General features: G+C 33.3%; 1 protein-coding gene across 1 annotated transcript in view; it reads right to left on the bottom strand.

Moving 5' to 3' along the window:
- Window positions 1-9,768, bottom strand: part of VEGFC (vascular endothelial growth factor C) — a 170,945-nt gene that overhangs the window by 138,292 nt on the left and 22,885 nt on the right. The gene's annotated exons all lie outside the window — the stretch shown is intronic.

Raw genomic sequence — 9,768 nt, 5'->3', positions numbered from 1 at the left:
GTAATGAATATTTACAAATTATAAATTCTGGGTCTTTAGAAGACTGTCATTATCCTTTGCTAGTTCATAAGAAGAAATGATGAAAAAGAATGACTAAAATACTTAGCATAGATTAGGAGCATGTTTCCATATATCAATCAATAAGTATCATATTATAATCTTGAGGGCAGAGAATCTGCTTATATTTTCATCCAAACACCCAAGAGTAGATTCCAATGCAAAGTATTCAGCAGCCACTAAATAAATCTTATTGATTTACAGATATTCTAATGGCTTGTCAATTTAGCTTGCAGCCATTGGGAAATGATGTGATAAAGCTGAATTTAAGACAGTCCAGTTAAAATGCAGGGAAATGTTTAACAGTTCAAAAGGAATGAAAGTTGTCATTAGGGAAGAAGCCTTTCCAGTGTGAGATAGCAATCTTTATCAGATTACTACAGCCTAGAGAACAGGCTTAAGTTCAGACACTTGGAGACTGAGAGAAACAACTGCCTAATGGAAAGTGAGCTTTCATTTACTGTGTGTTTATAAACAAATGATTAAAAACTGTTTTTTATTTGAAACTGAATTTTCCCCCTTGAAATACTAAACTAGATCACTTTAAAGGTAAAAGAACAGCTTGTGTACATTAAAAACTGGTACTGGACAGAGAATTTCCTAAGAATTAGTACTCTATGTGTTAGCCAATTAGATTTCTTGAATCACCTCTGAACATTCCATTTAGTTTTATAATTGTAGTTAATGTTTCACATGACATCTGCAAACACTTGCTGACAGACAAGAAGATAAGCTTTCACTCCATGAATTGTATTCCCCAGCTGTTCTAAATTAAAAATTAGCATACTTTCCTAATTTCTCATCATGATGGAATATGATGAAAAACTCAACCTTGCAAAACATCTACATTCAACTAAATCCATGAATAATCTAAAAGTTTAATATTTTCTCTTCTTTAAATGAAGTGCATACAGATTTTGTTTCTCACACATTTTCCCTGTCAGTTCCTAGACTGCTGTCTGCTTTCCTTACTCCTTAATCCCAAAGGGTTTCAGGAACAAGTGACATTTTTTTCCCCCCAACCAAATTACAGCTGGTCATAGATCTCTCAAAAGCTTATTAATATTTTAATAGCTCGAAGGGCCAAACTCCTCAAAACTCCTGTGATAGTTTACTTAATCAAATTTGAAATGTAGTCATTTCATGGAGACTTGAAACATGAACATAAGGCGAACACAACAGTTAAATGGAATCCAGCAGTTAAAATTCCCCTTCAATAAAGAGCCAAAACACTAATTGGTAAAGAATGCTGGAGCAGAAAGATATATCATGCACAATACCCCAAAGGTCAACAAGTTCTGATAGAATAAGGGTAAAGAGAAGTTTCAGAGAAAAGGGTCCTCCACAGGAAACATTCTGTCTCAGATATTGAAGACTATCTGAACAACGGGGAAAATATTTATCCTACCTATATTGCAGATATGATGGGAGAAATGATAAAAATGCATGAAATCATGTTGCAAGCATCAAGTAACTTATGAACATGAATTTCCACTCCCTCCTCATCCTCCCATCCCCTACTATCTTGTGCTAAGTTTAGGAATTCTAAAAAATTCTATTTAAAGGAAAGGAGAGACCTTCTTGGACTAGTTCATGTTTCTTAATATGCTTGCTTAGCATTTTTATCTTTAAGTGGATAGCTGCTTCAATTTACTATCAGGGAGGGAGAACATCCAACCAAAAATAGAAGGGATGATATTCACTTTGGCCCTTTAATTAGTTATAACAAAGGGAGTGTTTCTATCATTGGGGATGGATTCATATGGAGACCCTCAGGTATGAAATGTGACTGGAATTTACACCTGTTGATCCCTCTTTGCTTTGTTGTTCAGTCATTTTTCAGTCATGTCTGTCTCTTCAAGACCCCCCTTTTTTGAGGTTTTCTTGACAAAAATACTGGAGTGGTTGGCATTTCCTTCTACAACTCATTTTGCAGATGAGGAAACTGAGGTAAACAGGGATAAATGACTTGTCCAGGGTCACATGGCTAGTATGTGTCTGAAGCCATATTTGAATTCAGGTCTTCCTGATTCCAGGCCCAGAGCTCTATCCACTGAGCTAGCCAGCTTTTTTTACTACATGCTACAGCTCAGAAGCTCATCCTTTTACACATTGAGGTACATGAGATTCCTACAAAAATTGAAGAAAATATAAAAGGAGACATAAATCCTCCACAAAGAGGGTAGTAATTGATAGATGCCTGGGCTTCACAGGCTGGATTTCAAAAAAGCTAACTGCATAAACTAAGTTGTCATTTTTTTTCAAATAAATTGAATTTGTTAATATAAAATGATAGGAATGGAGTAGTAGATGACCTCCAAAGCATTTCCCCTTTCCAAATAATGTTATGGCATACTATTCTAAAAGTTAGTGTCTTGGACAGAAATGCTATGGGTTTTTAATTTTCAAGGCTTTACAGAACAAATCATATCTGAAATAAGTGGGCCCCAGCTACATGTAAAGGTTCCAATTAACACCTTGGGTCACTCTGAGAAAAGAATAGGAAGCTTTGAGGCCCAAGTATAATACACACCAGATGACAGATTCCAGGAAGAAAAAACTGCCACATGTGCACGAGATGAAACTTCCCAGCTGTTGCCAAAAGTATAAAAAAAATTCAGCACATGCACAAAAAAGATCTAAAATTGAATGACTAGAAGATTTTAATGTAGGTCCCTTAGGGAAAGATAGTCAATTCCTATTTCTGTACCCAGCCATTAATAGGTAGACTGAAATGTTAACATCTCAACCAAGAACTTCACTATTGTGGACTGTTTTGCTTCTGGGGGGTTTACTTTAAATACAATAATGTCCCAAAGTGAAGCTTTCAAATGAATTTGGTTAGAGAAGTTTAGATGAAGGGACAGATATTTTCCTCTAACTCTATCTTTTTTAAGTCTTCAAAAATATCTTATTTTCTATTTCTATTATTTAAGGGGATAGCTAGGTGACTCAACAGATAGAATGCCTTATCCTGGAGTCAGAAAGACTCATCTTCCTGTTCAAATGTAGCCTCAGACTCTTACCCTGGACAAGTGACAACCCAGTTTACCTCAGTTTTCTCATCTGTTAAATGTGTTGGAGAATGAAATGGCAAGTCATTCCAATATCTTTACCAAGAAAACTCCAAATGGGCTCATGAAGAGCCAGAGATAACTGGAACAAGATATATGGAAGATCAAATCCCAACTACCTATTAGAGAAAGCTGTAGAAAAACATGAAAAAGTAGGATTTGGTCAGCTTTTCTGACCTCAAAATTTGTTGGTGTGTAATAGCATACTCATTTGAGTACAGCAGAATGGAGTAAAAGAACTTAAAAACTGGGTGTTTTCTCTGTATTTTTGAACAAAGCAAATTACTGAGTTTTTTTTATAAGGCTATGAGTCATATGACTAATGGTTGTATAAGGAAAAGAGTTTTGTATAAAAGTTCTTAAAGTACCATAAAATTATAATTTTAATTTTAAAATGACAATAAAATTGTGATTTGAAAGTAAATGTAGCTGTCAAAACCATCCCTAGAGAGATGAGAGCTTCAGGTCATTCACAGGATTCAAAGGATAGAACAAATCACACAGCATAACATCAAGACACACAGCACACCCATCATTCTCTACTCCTTCAATTATCACTCCCTTCCCCCCCCCAGATATCTTATTCAAATTCAAATGATTATCCAGAACATTAAGAAAAGTCATGCTAGGGTACATACTTCAAAATCCAGCTTTATAGTATGGGAACTTCTTCCACTGACTCAAGTCAAAGTTCTATACTTAGTCTATATATTAGTTATTTTTCCAGTTATGTCTGACTCTTCAAGATCCCATTTGAGGTTTTCTTGGCAGAATTACAGGAATGGTTTGCTGTTTCCTTCTCTACTTGTTTTACAGATGAGGAAACTGAGGGAAACAGGGTTAAAATGACTTTTTGAAAGTCACATAGCTATTTAATAACTGTCTGAGGTCAGATTTGAACTCAGGAAGATCAGTCTTCCAAACTTTAGGCCTCTCATTCTGTTTATTGTACCACCTAATTGTCCATAAATTAGTAGCTATGTCTTAGAAAGTTCCCTGAAATTGAGAGAAGTTAAATGACTAACCCATGTTGATTCAATGGGTGTCATATGTAAGTTTTTACATTTATAATTATATATGTAAGTATATGTTTGCTGAAATGCACTAGGTGCATACATAAATATATAACTCTAAATTTACACACCAAAAAAGGAGCATTTTCATTTACATCAAAGAATTTGATAAAAAAAATGATTTTATATAAAACTATGGATCTCCCTTTCATTTCATTTGATTTTTTAAAAGTATGTAATATAAATTCTATATATTGCTGTCAAAATGATTCTGTTTTATCTGTGCCTCCATCAAAACTTCCTTTTATTCTATTGAACTTTTGTTCGTCATCACTCATTCTGAAGTTCTCTCCCTGAGGTCTCCCCTTCTAAGTTAAAGAGTTGTGGAACCTTGTAACAAATAAGTATTGGCAAGTAATAGAAATCTACACAGTTACCATGTCTAAAAACAGGTGTCTCTTCATCTTGTGTCCAGCACCTCATTATCAGGAGAGGGATAACATACTGCATCATTGAAGGTTTGATAATTTGTCACCATTAGTGATTGGCAAATACATCACAATTCATTTATTTTGCATATGTAAGTAAAAGCTAACTTTACTATAACATTATCTCTTCAAAACAATCTTGTGAGTTAATATCAGCTAGACAGCTAGGTGGTGCAGTGAATAGAGAAGTGGGCCTGGAGTCAGGAAAATCTGAGTTATTTAGCCTCCCAAACTTACTGCTGGGTGTCCTTGGGCAAGTCACTTAATCCTGTTTGCCTCAGTTTCCTCATCTGTAAATGGGGATAAAAATAGAACTTCCTTTCTTTCTAAGTTTGTGGGGAGGATCAAATGAGATAAAAATTGTAAAGCATTTAGCAAAGTAATCACTTTATAAATGTTAGCCATTATGTCCATTTTTTCTTAGAGATAAGGAAATGCAGGCTTATGGTGAAGTAACCTGTCCAGGGTCATATAACTCATATATGTCAAAGGTGGGTCTTGAATTCAGATATCTTTTGGCTCAAAGTTTAGAATTCTTTACATTACTTCATGCTCACTCCCCAAAATTACTCAAACTTAAGGAAGAAGAAAGAATAAGAAAAGAAGCATGTATTAAGCACCCATCATGTACCAGGTGCTTTACATGTATTATCTCAATTGAACTTTAGGTTATAAGAACACTCATTTTAAGAGATTTTTTAATACTTGGATAATTTTGGCCTTATTAAAAAAATTCTACTTTGGCTGTGGTTATCACACTTAAAAGAAAGACTAAGAATTCAAAGAAACAAAACAATGAATCATCTTCATGTCAAAAATTAATAAGGCTCACACCCAACAGAATTAGTGTGCTTTTTAGCATAGATACAAGTGTCCTGACCCATAAGCAAATATGAATCAAAATATGCGTTCCAATTTTTAAACACAAACTTGGAAAAGTCTTTTAAAGAAAGGCTAAAGTAACTAATTACATACAGCAGACGCAAACATAAAAAAGAAAATAATTTAAAATTTTCCACATAGGCAAGTGATATTGTAATAAAATAAACAATGCTGACTATAAAAAGCTATACATCTGTCAATTGCTATTAACTAGCTATTCCCCATGAAATTATTGTGACCTAGGAGCTCAGAATTCTGTTACAGAATATCCCAATCTAATCACTGAAGTTATTGGGAGTCCAATAGGGAAAAACAAACCAAAATAAAAAAAATAACAACCCTCTAGTATCTGATTATTAGAGCTGACTAATTCATCGTCCATACATCAAGTAAACAGTAAATTGGGATATAAGTTGCTAAAACCTCATAGGAACTCAAGCAATTACCTGTTTAAGGTTAAACTCAAGAAAAGGGAATACATTTTTCTTTTCTGTTTGTTCATCCTGTATATTCAGTTAAGTGTACAGTAATCAAGCAATCAAGCATTATGACTATTTCTAAAAAGTCAATATTAAATGAAAAGATACTTGAAATAATAAATTGTTTTTGTTATTAGAATTTCAATAAAACATGTCTGTAATGCTTTAAGTTTTGCAAAGTACTATGCCTGTTTTATCTTATTTGATTTGATCCTTACAATAATTCCATGAGGTAGGGGGTTATTGTTATTCTCATTTTGCACATAAGGAAAGTGAGGCTGGTAGAAGTTAAGTGATATGTCCAAAGTCACAGATTCATTATGTATCTGAGGAAAAATTTACACTCAGGAATTCTTGATTCCAAGTCTAATACTGCATTTACAAGACAACATAGCTACCTCATTATTTTACTTATCTATCACAGTCCTTTACACATAGTATATGTTTCTCAACAGGAGCCATGAGGGCTAAAAGTTAACAGTCTTTGGTGGTAGAGACTCTGGCTTCCTGAGCTGAGGCTAGAAAACTTAGACTAGAAAGTTCCCATTAAGAAAGTGGAAAGACACATCTTGTTGGTTAGAAGCAAAGGTTTATTGTTGAAGACGTAGTGTAGCATTGAAGTTCTTGTAGTTGTGTGACTGATTTAAGGCCAAGCAGAATGTATAAGGTCAAAGATATCTTCTAGATTCTCCTTATGTTAGCTATATGTTACATATCTATCTATGGTATGTGTATGTATGTATGTATGTGTGTGTGTTAGTATACCATATAAGCTCTGGAGAAAGAGGATGGGGAAAAGGAGAAAGAGGAATATAAAGGAGGAAGAGCAAGAAGAAAAGGAGAAGGAAAAAGAAGAGAAGGAGAATGATGAGGAGATGTGTGAATAGGTGACCTGATTCCAGTATTTATCAGTATGGCAGATTTGAACATGTTCTATTTTTCTGACCAGGGTTGATTTACCTTCAATAGGAAGAAAGCTGCAATAAGCTTGAAGAAAAAGGACCTGATAAACAACTGGGACAAATTCTGTCACTTTTGGGACAACCACACTCAACATGGGAAAAAACTTATAAGGTAGTCCTTGGGGAATCTGTCATAAAAGAAGGAGTTAGAAAGTAAGCTATAAGGGGACTCTGAGAGAAAAAAGCCTGAAAAAGATTTTAGGAGGAAGAAAATCAGTTTAAAACCTTGAGCACAAACAGATAAATCAATAAGAATATTTTGCAAAAAGATAATAGATATAAGAATGACCACCAAGATATCTATATAGAAAGAAGCATTTCTGAATATATAACAAAAATAATGAAAATTGGACAAATATTTGATGATGCTAAAGTATCTATGGATTCCAAAGACAATGTGGAAGCACAGCAGAAAATTCCCAAATGAGTCAAGAAAGAAATAAGAATTTTATAGCTGAATTTATTATCTCCAGGGCAGAAATAATTGAATCAAAATTTGTAAGTCTCTCCAAAGAAGCAAAAGAGAAAATCATTGATTGAGAATACCAATGTATAGAAGAAAATGATAAACTGGAAGGAGAAAAGCAAAAAAAAAGGTTTAAAGAAAATATGATCTCCGAACTTACAAAATTTATTGATCTCAGAGGCAGGATGCTTATATACAACTTAAGGATTTTGGTCTGCCAGAAGAACATGATAAATAAGGAACATATATTGAAAGAAATAATCTAAAAAAAACTTTCCAGAATTTCTGAATAAAATCAAGTACCAAATGAAATAATTCACAGATTTCTCCCAGCAGGAAAATATTTTTTCAAGGCTCATGATACCTGTCATTTCCAATGACAATAAATTCTTCAACTGACTAGGAAAGAACTTCAAATATAAAAGAAATTCGAATAATCTGAGACCATTATCCTGCACTTCCAGAAATGGCTGAAAGGAATGGGAAGGGACCTTAAGAAGCAACCAAGGATAGTACGTCATTTACAATTTAGCATAATCAACAACAAAAGATGGACATTCTATAAGAAATACATTGAAAGAACTCCAGCTAAAAGAAGATGTGAGAAAATTAATCACATTTCAAATACCCTCAACAAAAGAAGCATAAGAAAGCTAAATAAATGCAGCCACCAAGGAAAACACAAGTTACAAAATACATTACTGTAAAAAATATGGAGGGGGAACTAGAAAGAATATGACTCTGGAATTCAACAAGGACTACAAAAACAAGATACATGTTTAAGAGATTTCTTTTTGAAGGTAAAGAAGGAAAGAAGAGTAGAAGTTAAATAAACATAACAGTAGAAAAGATCTAATTCACTAAATTTCATAATATCATACTAGTAAATCAACATTTTCTATGAGAATAATTTTCAGGGTGGTAAGGTGTTAAGAAAAGGGAAAGAAAATAAAGGGGAATCTGTAATGTCAATTACAAGTCAATGATAAATAGTGAAGAGAAAATAATCTCTTGTCTCATAGTAAAAAGTAATACAGGTGAGGTAGAAAAGGGAGAGATTTAAAAAGAATTAAGAAAGGGTAGGAAATAACTGATTCAGTTCTGGAAGGGGATTCCATTGAAGAACACTATGAAGGAAGATGGAATAGATTTTATAATGAGAGATGGATACCTGAAGATGGACATAGTCTGCAGGGATTTGGTATAAAAGATTGTAGGACATCAATTCAGAAAGATTTCATGGTATATGAGAAATAACATGATCACAGCAGATAGAAAGAGGTACAAATAAGCCACACAATCAGGGACAAAGGAAAATTTCTACCATGAAGCAATATTTGTAGTAACCCTTCTATCTCCTGTAGGAATTGATACTTTTAAAACTGAGGAACACCAAAAAAGAAAAAAAAAAGGTTGCAGAAAACAAAATCTAAAAAAAGCAATAACATAGAAATTGCTAAAGGGACCTCAAAACAAGCACTTTGGGAGATTTAATTCCATGAGGAAGAGAGAGATTAAAGAATAAATATAAGTATTAAGTTCTATGAATCAAAGAAGTTTAGGATAGACTGAAGAGGACAAAAGTAGATTAAAATGAAGTAAAGAAATTCTTTCTTAGAAAAAAATGTACAAAATATGAAAACAATGAAAACAAGGTTTTACTTCCTTTACAGAGGAAAAAAAAGAGGGAAGAATTAGATAATTAGATAAAAGAAAGAAAGAAAACATAATAAATACATTGTTAAAACTGGGGGAAAGGCTGACAAATTGGGGAAGGGTAAAATACTCTAGGGTGAGGGGAAGAGAACATGTGGGGAATAGGGTTGCCTTAGAGCAGACTGTCCACAATAACTAAAAAAAGAAAGTAATGTCATTAAAAAGTAATAGAAGTAAAAAATTCTAATTCAGAAAAAAGACAATATATATATGTGTGTATATATATATATATATAACTTAATTTGCATAGTTTAAAGCAATACAGTAGTAACAGCAGTTGCTGCGTTTGTTTTCCATGATTAAGATGGGAAAGATGATCTCTTATTTTCTGTCCTGAGTAGATGTTATATTAATTGATGTCCTATTTTGAGTGTTGTTGGAACAGTTCACAGTTCAAGGTGCTAATGATTTATAAATTTCTGTCTCTAAATCTGAGATTAAGTGATGGACCAAGCCACTGAATTCATTATTTATTGTATTCCCACCCTGTCACATATAAGCTTTTCTTTAAATAATGCAACAATTTTAGACTCTATTCCTTTCAACTAATAAAATAATTTTTCAAAAAAACTTTATTTGTTTTAAAATCAATGGTTTCAGTGAGAAATATGTTAGGGTACAGAAATGTATA

This window comes from Macrotis lagotis, chromosome 3 (genome assembly GCF_037893015.1).
Source record: "Macrotis lagotis isolate mMagLag1 chromosome 3, bilby.v1.9.chrom.fasta, whole genome shotgun sequence".
NCBI lineage: Eukaryota > Metazoa > Chordata > Mammalia > Peramelemorphia > Peramelidae > Macrotis > Macrotis lagotis.
The sequence above is the reverse complement of the archived record's forward strand: the minus strand, read 5'-3'. Positions and strand labels throughout refer to the sequence as shown.